Below are 12058 nucleotides of genomic sequence, written 5' to 3'. Positions count from 1 at the left end.
AGAATAAAGTAACTCTGAAAGTCATGTAAGTAGTCTATTTTTCTAGATAGAAAGATATTCTAAACCTAGCCTTTGATTTTACCTGAATATTTATATAGTTCATACTTTGTAAAACACAAATGTAATCTTAGAACACATAAAAAATGTTTAAAAGTCTTAAAAATTATATAATAATTCTAAGAAAACATGACCTTGGGGGAGGTAACCTTGGTTTACAACATTATATGTTTCAGGCACACAAGATTGTATTTTGATTTCTGTATACACTAGTGTGCCTAATATCCAAAATGTGTAAACATGACTTTTTAAAACTGAGTATGATATAAAATGTGCTCACTTTGGCACCATATATGCTAAAATCAGAATGATACAGAGAAGATTAGCCTGGCCCCTGCACAAAGATGACATGGAAATTCATGAAGTGTCCCATATTTTGGGTGGTCTTCCCAGGTGGCACAGTGTTAAAGAATCTGCCTGCCAATGCAAGAGATGCAGGCTCAATCCCTGGGTTGGGAAGATACCCTGGAGAAGTTAACAGAAACCCACTCCAGTATTCTTGACTGGGCAATCCCATGGACAGAGGAGTCTGGCAGTCTACAGTGCATAGGATCTCAAAGAGTTGGACATGACTGAATGGCTTAGCACTTTGTCCACGAGTGTCCATACAGTCAAAGCTAACGTTTTTCCAGTAATCATGTATGGATGTGAGAGTTGGACCATAAAGAAGGCTGAGAACCGAAGAATTGATGCTTTTGAATTGTGAGGCTGGAGAAGACTCTTGAGAGTCCCTTGGACTGCAAGGAGATCAAACCAGTCAATCCTAAGGAAAATCAACCCTGAATATTCATTGGAAGGACAGATGCTGAGGCTGAAGTTCCAATATTTTGGCCACCTAATGTGAAGAATTGACTCATTGAAAAAGACCCTGATCCTGGGGAATATTGAAGGCAGGAGGAGAAGGGGAAAACAGAGGATAAGATAGTTGAAGGGCATCATCAATTCAATGGAAATGAGTTTGAGCAAGCTCTGGGAGTTGGTGATGGACAGGGAAGCCTGGCACACTGCTTTCCATGGAGTCACAAAGACTCTGACATGAGTGAAGAACAACATTCTTAATACATATCATGATATACTGCTGCTTCTGCTGCTACTAAGTCACTTCAGTAGTGTCTGACTCTGTGTGTCCCCATGGATGGCAGCCTACCAGACTCCTCCCTCCATGGGATTTTCCAGGCAAGAGTACTGGAGTGGGTTGCCATTGCCTTCTCCACATGATATACTACTTCCAAATAATTTATTACCTAATAGAAAAAGAGGAGCCAGTGGCCTGAACTATGTGACTCAATAATTTTGCCTACCTATAAAAGACTTTTTGGCATTTTCTAAATCTGTATCTTTAGATTTTGAGAAATGTTTCAAAAAAATTGTATTTTTTTGTTTTGCTTTTATTGAAGTAGAGTTGACTTACAAAATTGCATAAGTTTCAGGTATACAACATAATGATTCAATATTTCTATACATTACAGAGCTATCACCTGAATGTGTATAGTTACCATCTGTCATCATATAAGGTTTTTATAATATTGATCATATTCCCTATACTGTATATTATATCCCTGTGACTTACATATTTTATAACTGAAAGTTTGTACCTCTTAATTATCTTCACCTATTTCACTCATGCCCAGGGCTGGAATGCCCAAGGTGGGGCTTGAACCCCTCACTCCTTAGGGGAGAACCTAAAAGTCTGTGATAGCCCTCCCACTTGTGGGTCACCACACTAGGGTGTACCTGCTGCCCCTCCTACCTGCCATGATGTAGTTTTGTTTCTTTTCTTTTCATAATTGTCAAAGAGCTTTTCTGCTAGTATTCAGAGACTCAGAGTCTAGCTTTAATTTTGGTGTGCCTGTGCTGGGGGGAGCTCAGGATCTTCCTACTCCCCCATCTTGATTCCACATCCCAGATTTTGAGAAAACTTATGCAAAGCCATTTGTGGGACATGTGATTCTGTATAAATTCATCTTTGTATTTCAGCATTGTAATCAATGCCATTTTCATTTTAATAAATTTCTCTTGGTGCTCTTTCCATATGAATACATTTTCCATGGTGCTAAAATTTTGCCATCAAGGCATCCACATTTTCAATGGGGTCTTTTGATGAATAATTCAATAATTATGCAAATAAATACTATACTTGTATTACAGTAATGTGGTTTTCAAATTTAGGCCAAGTCCATATTCCAGACTTATTGAGTTGTGAAGGAAATCTTTTTTTTTTTTTTTTTTATTGGTTCATCATGTTTAACTAGACAGTGAAAGACAGTAGAGTTGTTGAAAATGGTTATTTCCTTCATTGGACCTAAAAGTACGCTATAGTAAAATATTAATGCATTGCAAATTTGTATATATAAGTAAAAAAATACCTGTAATACTTGAAGGTCTGACAGAAGACAATTTAAAATTAATTGTCAGTCCCCTCGAAGTGACACAGATGGCATGATCACCCTCCCACCTTTATTTTTTGAGAGATCATATTTTGCAGCAGATGCCACTTTGCAAAATCACATCATGGTACCATATTGCTTGGTTTTGTAAAAATATATACTGGTTTGTAGTTAAGGTTAGGGTCAGTTGCTGCTGCTGATGCTGCTAAGTCACTTCAATAGTGTCTGACCCTGTGTGACCCCATTGACGGCAGCCCACCAGGCTCCCCTGTCCCTGCTATTCTCCAGGCAAGAACACTGGAGTGGGTGTTAGGGTCAGTAATAGAGACCAAATGTAGAAATAAAAAGGTGAGAAACTTTTTTTTTTTATATAATCACCTCTGCAGAGTCAGTCTTTATATCTTTCAGAACCATGTACTCTATGGAACAAACACTGTATAAATTCATCACTTTAAAATCTTTCTCTACATGTTATTCCTTTCCAGATTATTATTTTTATTTCTGCTTACTTTGGGACTATGCCTATATATCCCAAAGTGTTAAATGATTTTAAAAGCCAAGATATAGTTTTTTTTTTTTTTCAAAGGTAAACTTGAAATAATACCCATATATTCAGGCTCAGGTTCAAGTACGCATTTTTATTCTATGCTCACCAAGAATGATCCTACCTTTAGCCATAGCCATGCTCATTAATGTATGATTGAACTTACACATGTCTTTATTCAGACATGCATATGCACCTTCATACAAAGAATAAAAGTCCTGTCTCTTTATTGATTATCATGCCTTAAAGCATAATGAGAGTTGTGTGCAACAAATAACCATAGCCATATTCAATTCCAAAATCCATATATATCCCCCTAGACTCACTCATTCATATCTTTATATCCTATAGTCTAATTTATGGTCAAAATGTAGGACCACAAAGAAATGTATTCCCTTTTCTGATATAATGCTAGCACATACTGTGGTAGGTGAAACTTGCAGACAATGACTGATTGAGTTAGACCTCCTTGTGTAATTTCTTCACCTTGAATGCAGTTACAATTTGTGACTCGCTTCTAATCAATAGAATATGTCAAAGAGATGGCATAGATTCCTGTTATTGCATTATGGTATATATGAATCTGTTTTAGCAGACTAAATAGATTTCCCTGCTGGTTTTGAAGAAGTAAGCTGTGTGTTTTATGAAGTTTACAGGACTAGGACCTGAATGCAGTTTCTGAGTTGACAGTGACCCCCAACCAATAGCCAGTAGGAAAGCGGATACTCATTTCTAAATTTCAAAAAAATGAATTTTGCCACAACCACATGAGATTTGAGGAGGACCTGGAGCTCCAGAAACAAATGTAGCCTCATTGACACCTAGAAGGTTACTGGTATAAATGAGTTGGAGATGTTTACTGTGCTTGTCTAGGTGGTTGTGTCCAGACACATGTTGGACATTGCCAACATATATCTAGTATATGGTACTAGGTTTGAACATGGGCACATCTAAGCTTTTATGTGGGTTAAGGCATGGATAAAGTAAAAAGCAGAGATATTACTTTGCCAAAAATGGTCCCTCTAGTCAAGGCTATGGTTTTTCCAGTGGTCATGTATGGATGTGAGAGTTGGACTATGAAGAAAGATGAGCACCGGAGAATTGATGGTTTTTGAACTGTGGTGTTGGAGAAGACTCTTGAGAGTCCCTTGGACTGCAAGGAGATCCAACTAGTCCAACCTAAAGGAGATCAGTCCTGGGTGTTCATTGGAAGGACTGATGCTGACGCTGAAACTCCAATACTTTGGCCACCTCATGCGAAGAGCTGATGCATTGGAAAAGACCCTGATTCTGGGAAGGATTCGGGGCAGGAGGAGAAGGGGATGACAGAGGATAAGATGGCTGGATGGCATCACCGACTCAATGAACATGAGTTTGGGTGAACTCCGGGAGTTGGTGATGGACAAGGAGGCCTGGCATGCTGCAATTCATGGGGTTGCAAAGAGTCGGACATGGCTGAGCGACTGAACTGAACTGAAAGTAAAGTTGTGTGCCTTTTTCTTACAGTTTTATTGAGATATAATTGACATATAACTGTATAAATGTAAAGTGTATACCATATTGATTTGATATATGTATATATAATGAAATGATTATCACAATAAATTAAGTTAACATCCAATATATATGTCTTGATATATGTCTTTTAGAATGTTTTATATTATACTCAAATTTCATTTTTTTTAAAACCACTGACTAGACAATATTCGGAGAAGGCAATGGCACCCCACTCCAGTACTCTTGCCTGGAAAACCCCATGGGCGGAGGAGCCTGGCAGGCTGCAGTCCATGGGGTCGTGAAGAGTCAGACACGATTGAGCGACTTCACTTTCTCTTTTCACCTTCATGCACTGGAGAAGGAAATGGCAACCCACTCCAGTGTTCTTGCCTGGAGAATCCCAGGGACGGGGAGCCTGGTGGGCTGCCGTCTATGGGGTCACACAGAGTCGGACACGACTGAAGCGACTTAGCAGCAGCAGACAATATTATTGCATTATTACTATTTTTATACTGCAACTAGTAGCTTTTGTTTATTGAATACCTTTTAAGATCTAGGAACTCTGACACCTTACGTAGTCATCATCTTTTATTTTTGAAACCAACTTGATGGGTTATTATTATGATCTTGATTATATGATGAGCAGTCTGAGAGATTGCAAGATTAAGTAGTTTTTCATAGATGACATGGGGGTGATCATGGTGGTAGGGGTGGAGTTTAAAATCTTTGACTCTGGGTGGTGGAGTCAAGCTTCCTATTACTCTTCCATACTGTTTATCCCTTATCTGCCAAACTTCCTCTCCTCCTCAAACCCACCTCTGTCCTTCAAATGAATTTTCCGTCTTCATTATGTTGCTATCCTCAGGGTCAAGCTCAGTATCTGGCACATACTAGATATTTTATACATATTTTAGTGTAAAGTAATTGTTTCATTTTTATTTATAAATTATGAAATATTTCAGATTGTATCTTTTCTTTTTATTTTGAGATAATTTCAAGCAGAGAGTTAATGGAACAGTATAAAAAATCCAGAGTCCCTATTCATGTTTCACCAGCCCTACCAGTAATGCCCTTTGTAGTGAAACAATCCAATCAAAGGCCATGCATTGCACCTAATTGTCATATCTCTTTAGTCTCTTTCAATCCAGAACAGTTCTCAAGTTCCTCCTTGACCTTAAGACCATAAGACTTGTAGATTATCTGCCAACTATTTTTTAAACTCTCTCTCGATTAACATTTGCATATTTTCTCACTATTAGATTCATTAGTTTGGCAGGAACATCACAGAAACAATACTGAAGTGCACAATATATGTTTATCTCATCTTGTACATTTATTCTATCATTGATGATAATTTGGATCACATTAATAAGGTGCTGTCTGCAGGATTCTTGGTATAAAGTACCTTTTTCTTGTCATTAGTGTGCAATTTATAGGAAGATACTTTGAGACTGCTTAAATATTATTTTTCTCTTCCTACTTTCACCCACTGATTTTCGCATGTGTTGGTTCCTGACTGAACTACTTACTACCATGATTGTTACCAAGTGGTGATTTTCTAATTCCATCATTGCTTCAATATTTGTTTGTTTTCTACTATAAGGAAGAACTTTCCCCTCTCTCCTATTTATTTATTCATTTATTTATTACAGTAGGGACTCATGGATTTCTACTTTATACCACAGGATAAACTTTTGCAATCTGTCACTAACACTACTTTTTTTAGTTTAAATTTTCTAAGATTTGACCGGTAGGAGTGACTCTGATATTCTAAGAACATGTTCTTTTGATATTTTTCTATTTTTCTTAGAGCAATCCCTTTCTTCCTGGCACAATGAGATATTGTTGTTTAGTTGCTGTCATACCCGACTCTTTTTGCAACCCCATGGACTGTAGCCTGTCAGGCTCCTCTGTCCATGGGATTCTCCAGGCAAGAATATTGGAGTGGGTTACCATTTACTTCTCCATGGGATCTTCCCAACCCAGGGATTTACGGGCTCATTTACATTCTTCAGCTCAACTCTGGAATCAGCTATTTCTTCAAGAAGCCCTGGTTCCTTTTAGTGCTGAGGGGTAATTAGAAGCAAAGATTTGGATGCTAAGTGTACTCTATGTATTTACAATCTTAGAGTGATATGTATTTCTAATTCTTTCTATATATTGAAAACCATAGCTTCACACCTCTGATTCTAGTCTAGTACTATACCACAGAGTTCATTCTAATTTGTCTTCCTGACCATAAAGTTAAATCCTTTCAGTGAAAGGCATGGATCCCATTAGGTTAATATATTTGCTTCTTTACTTAATCCCCTTGAATGTGACTAATCCCCAGAACCTCTCAGTCTACTGTCCCACTTGCCACCTTCTTTCCTATGGCATGCCTAAAGGCTTTTTGAGTGAAATATTTGGCAAGGAAAGAATGAGAGCAGGAATAAAGGAAGAAAGAAATATATATATCTTTTTCTAGAAGATTTCTTCATTTTAGGCAACAGGGCCACATTTTAAAAGATCTTTCTTCAGGACTAATGCATTATATTTTGTATTAATTCATACACTCAAATACCTTAACACTGTGGAAACACATGACAAGGATGAAATAAAAACCTTTATCTTCATACTCCTTTTTTTGGTATAGTTCTATGGGTCCCCACACTTAGATCCCCTAGAGCCCCTTAGGTACATGAAAGTTATATTCCATACCAAGGCTTTGCAAAGAACAAAATATTTCTCCAAAACTTAAGTGTCCAAAGAGCCAATTGTAATTTTATTTTTGTTCTACCCAATAATATTCAGGAGAAAGCATCCAATGGGTTAAATCAGTTAGAGTTTTGACATTCTATCTTCTTTGACACACAGGTGCTATAATAAGAATGTGATTAATTGATCAATAAGAAAATAATGTCAATATTGTTTTGTACTAAAGCTCTACTTCATTCCATTTGATTTTGTTTTCTTTTAAGTTCAAGTCATTAACAGTTTAACCTTATACTTCAGTGAGAAAATGTACACAGGAAACAATGGTTCTGATTAGAATTGTGTCTTGTAAATTTTATGGTGGTTGACATTTGTTGCTTCAAAAAGCAAAGTGTTTTAGTTGCAGATAGGACCATGGGACAGAACAAGCCTGGGTAATGACTTGGAACTCACAGGGCATATTCTGTTCTCTTGGGCCACCTCAGGAGCAATATATGGTTTTTGTTAGTTTAATAAAATGAATCCTGGAGAAGGAAATGGTGACCCACTCCCATATACTTGCTTGAGGAATTCCATGGACAGAGTAGCCTGGTGGGCTACAGTCCAAGGGGTTGCAAAGAGTCAGACACAACTGAGCAACTTTCACTTACTCAGTCACTCGCTAATAGAAAGGATAACCCCTGTTTTCCCACAAGGCCTCTATTGGTTGACAATGCATGTTTCCAATGTACATACATGTCTGATAAATCTTCTCCATATAGTGCAGTAATTAGCTTGCTAACATTTCAATCCTGATTATACAACATATTGTGAGTAACCACATACAAGTGAGTAACCATATACAAGTTCCTCCTTCATGAATCACAACCTTGTCATGGAGAAGGAGCTTTTGTAATTCACTGAAGCTATGAGCCATGCTATGCAAGGCCACCCAAGGCAGATGGGTCATAGTGGAGAGTTCTGATAAAACTTGGTCCAATGGAGGAGTGGTAAATCAGTCCAATATTCCTGGCATGAGAACCTTATTAACAGGATGAAAAGGCAAAAGATAAGACACTGGAAGATGAGCCCGCCCCCAACCCCATGTTGGAAAGTGTCCAACAGGCTACTAGAGAATGGCAATTACTAATAGCTCCACAAAGAATGAAGTGGCTGGGCCAAAGCAGAAACAATGCTCAATTGTGTATGTGTCTGGTAGTGAAAGTAAAACTTGATTCTGTAAAGAACAATACTGCATAGGATCCTAGAATGTTAGGTCCATGAATCAAGGTAAATTGGACATGGTCAAGCAGGAGATGGCGAGACTGACCATTGACGTCTTCAGAATCAGTGAACTAAACTGGAAAGGAATGGGTGAATTTCATTCAGATGACCATTATATCTACTACTCTGGGCAAGAATCCATTAGCACAAATGGAGTAGCCCTCATAGTCAACAAAAGAGTCTGAAATGTGTTATTTGGGTGCAACCTAAGAAATGATAGAATGATTTCAGTTTGTTTCCAGGACAAACCATTCAACGTAACAGTAATCCAAGTATATGCCCCAACCATTAATGCCAAAGAAGATGAAGTTGAATGATTCTGTGAATACCTATAAGAGCTTCTAGAACTAACACCAAAAAAAATGTCCTTTTCATCATAGGAGATTAGAATGCAAAATTAGGAAGTCAAGAGATACCTGGAGTAACAGGCAAGTTTGGCCTTAGAGTGCAAAATGAAGTAGGTCAAAAGCTAACAGAGTTTTGCCAAGAGAACACACTGGTCAGAGCAAAAACCCATTTCCAATAACACAAGAGTTGTCTCTACACATGGACATCACCAATTGGTCAATACCAAATTCAGATTGATTATATTCTTCGCAGCCAAAGATGGAGAAGCTCTATACAGTCAGCAAAAACAAGACCGGGAGCTGACTGAGGCTCAGATCATGAACACATTGCAAACTTCAGGCTTAAATTGAAGAAAGCAGGGGAAATCACTAAGCCATTCAGGTATGACCTAAATCAAATCCTTTATGATTATACAGTGGAAGTGACCAAAAGATTAGATTGGTAGACAGAGTGCCTGAAGAACTATGGGCAGAGGTTCATAACATTGTACAAGAGGTAGTGATCAAAACCATCCCTAAGAAAAAGAAATGCAAGAAGGCAAAGTGGTTGTCTGAGGAGGATTTACACATAGCTGCGGAAAGAGAGAAGTGAAAAGCAAGGGAGAAAGGGAAAGATATACTCAAATGAATGCAGAGATTCAAAGACTAGCAAGGAGAGAGAAGAAAGCCTTCTTAAGTGAACAATGCAGAAAATTAGACGAAAACAATAGAATTGGAAAGACTAGAGATCTGTTCAAGAAAATTGAAAATATCAAGGGAACATCTCATGCAAAAATGGAAATGATAAAGGACAAAAAGAGTAAGGAGCTAAGAGGCAGACAAATTTAAGAAGAGGTTCCAAGAATACACAGAAGAAATATACACAAAGATCTTAATGACTAGGATAACCACAATAGTGTGGTCACTCACTTAGAGTCAGACATCCTGGAGTGTGAAGGCAAGTGGACCTTAGGAAACATTACTACGAACAAAGCTAGTGGAGGTGATGGAATTCCCGTTGAGCTATTTCAAATCCTAAAGGATGATGCTGTGAAAGTGCTGCACTCAAAATTCCAGCAAATTTGGAAAACTCAGCAGTGGCCACAGGACTGGAAAAGGTCAGTTCTCATTTCAATCCCAAAGAAGGGCAATGCCAAAGAATATTCAAATTACCATACAATTGCACTCATTTCACATGCTAACAAGGTAATGCTCAAAATCCTTCAAGCTAGGCTTCAGCAGTACTCGAACTGAGAACTTCCTGATGTATGAGGTGGGTTTAGAAAACACATAGGAACCAGAGATCAAATTGCCAACATTCATTGGATCACAAGAAATTCAAGGAAAATATCTACTTCTGCTTCATTGACTATGGTAAAGCCTTTGACTGTGTGGATCACAACAAACTGTGGAAAATTCTTAAAGAGATGGAAATACCAGACCAATTCACCTGTCTCTTGAGAAACCTGTATGTGGGTCAGGAATCAATAGTTAGAATCTTACATGGAATAACTGACTGGTTTAAAAATTGGAAAGGAGTATGTCAAGCCTGTATACTGTCATCCTGTTTATTTAACTTATAGGCAGAATAAATTATGTGAAATCCCAGGCTGGATGAAGCACAAGTTGGAATCATTGATGGGAGAAATATCAATAACCTCAGATAGTCAGATGATGCCACTCTAATGGCAGAAAGTGAAGAGGAACTTAAGAACCTCTTGATAAAGGTGAAAGAGGAATGGAAAAGCTGGCCTAAAACTCAACATTCAAAAACCTGAGATTGTGGTATCCAGTCCCATCACTTCATGGTAAATAGAAGGGGAAAATGTGCAAGAGTGACAGACTTTGTTTTTTTGGGCTCCAAAATCACTGTGGACAGTAACTGCAGCCATGAAATTAAAAGATACATTGTCCTTGGAAGAAAAGCTATGACAAACCTAGAAGGTGTATTAAAAAGCAGAGGCATCACTGCAGGCAAAAGTCCATACAGTCAAAGCTATGGTTTTTCCAGTAGTCATGTATGGAAGTGAAAATTGGACCATAAAGAAGGCTGAGTGCCGAAGAATTTAAGTTTTCTAATTGTGGTGCTAGAGTAGACTGTTGAGAGTCCCTTGGGCAGCAAGGAGATAAAACCAGTCAATCCTAAAGGAAATCAGCCCTGAATATTCATCGGAAGGACTGGTGTTGATGCTGAAGCTCCAATACTTTGGCACACCTGATGCAAAGAGCTGACTCACTGGAACAGACTCTGATGCTGGGAAAGATTGGAGGCAGGAGAAGAAGGGGATGACTGATGATGAGATGGTTAGATAGTATCGCTGACTCAATGGACATAAATTTGAGCAAACTCCGGGAGATGGTGATGGACAGGGAAGTCTGGTGTGCTGAAGTCCATGGGATCACAAAGAGTTGGACACAGCTGAGCAACTGAACGACAACAATATTTGAGTTCACTAAATTCTCTGAGCCTCAGTTTCCTCATCTGTAAAACAGAGGCAATATTAATACCTTGTTCACAGAGTGAGCAAGATGATTAATTGAGTTAAACGACAGAAAGTACTTTAGAAACAGCATGCAACAATTATAATCCCTTTGGAAGCACACAGGAAACACTAACTGGGTGTATTTTTGTGCGTATACGTGTGCACACACACTTGTGGTGAGGAGTAGGGATAAGATTGGGTGGGAGTAGTCAGAGGTGGTTTGTGAGTATAAATGATTCTTGAGAAATCTTGAAAAATAAGCAGTTTTGTAGGCAGACAAGATGAGAAGGATAACGAGCATCTCAAGCAGGGGCCACTGTGTGTAAAAGTATGCTGCTCTCTGTAAACTACAAGTAATTCTGTAGAGCTGGAGGCAATGTGTTTGGAGAGAAGCAGGAGGTATCTGTTTGGCTAAGGCATTTAATGAGTAGTAGTTTGAGACTGAATATAAGCTATGTCTAATTTCCCATGCATATCTGGAGAAGCCTAGAGACTTGAGGCCTGAGCTCAATAGCACTATTTTGGTGGTGGGGTCTGACTGGGGAGTTTCTTAAAACAGAATTTATTATAAGAGAAGAAGAAACTAGGCATAGTGAGTTTGATATACCTAGCTGGGCCTTAATTAAAGGGAGGCAGTAATTTGAAGGTCAGCACGATGATCTATGGGATCTAATTAGTGACCTTGATCCTCTGGGTTCCTTGTCTGGACATAATGCCAAAGCCATGAGTTTTCTGCCTGGTTGCAAAGGTGTGAATAAAGAGCTGCATACCTCTTTAGTGAGGCCTCTATCAGGTGATCATGGTTTT

At 38.4% G+C, this 12058-nt stretch overlaps 1 non-coding gene across 1 annotated transcript; it reads left to right on the top strand.

The window, feature by feature from the left end:
* Window positions 1–329: 329 nt before the first annotated feature.
* On the top strand, window positions 330–436 carry LOC138931321 (U6 spliceosomal RNA). The gene has a single exon (XR_011446563.1). It is a non-coding gene; the product is annotated as a U6 spliceosomal RNA (small nuclear RNA).
* Window positions 437–12058: the final 11622 nt, after the last annotated feature.

Source organism: Ovis canadensis, chromosome X (genome assembly GCF_042477335.2).
Source record: "Ovis canadensis isolate MfBH-ARS-UI-01 breed Bighorn chromosome X, ARS-UI_OviCan_v2, whole genome shotgun sequence".
Lineage (NCBI taxonomy): Eukaryota > Metazoa > Chordata > Mammalia > Artiodactyla > Bovidae > Ovis > Ovis canadensis.
This window is presented reverse-complemented; position numbering and strand designations above follow the sequence as displayed.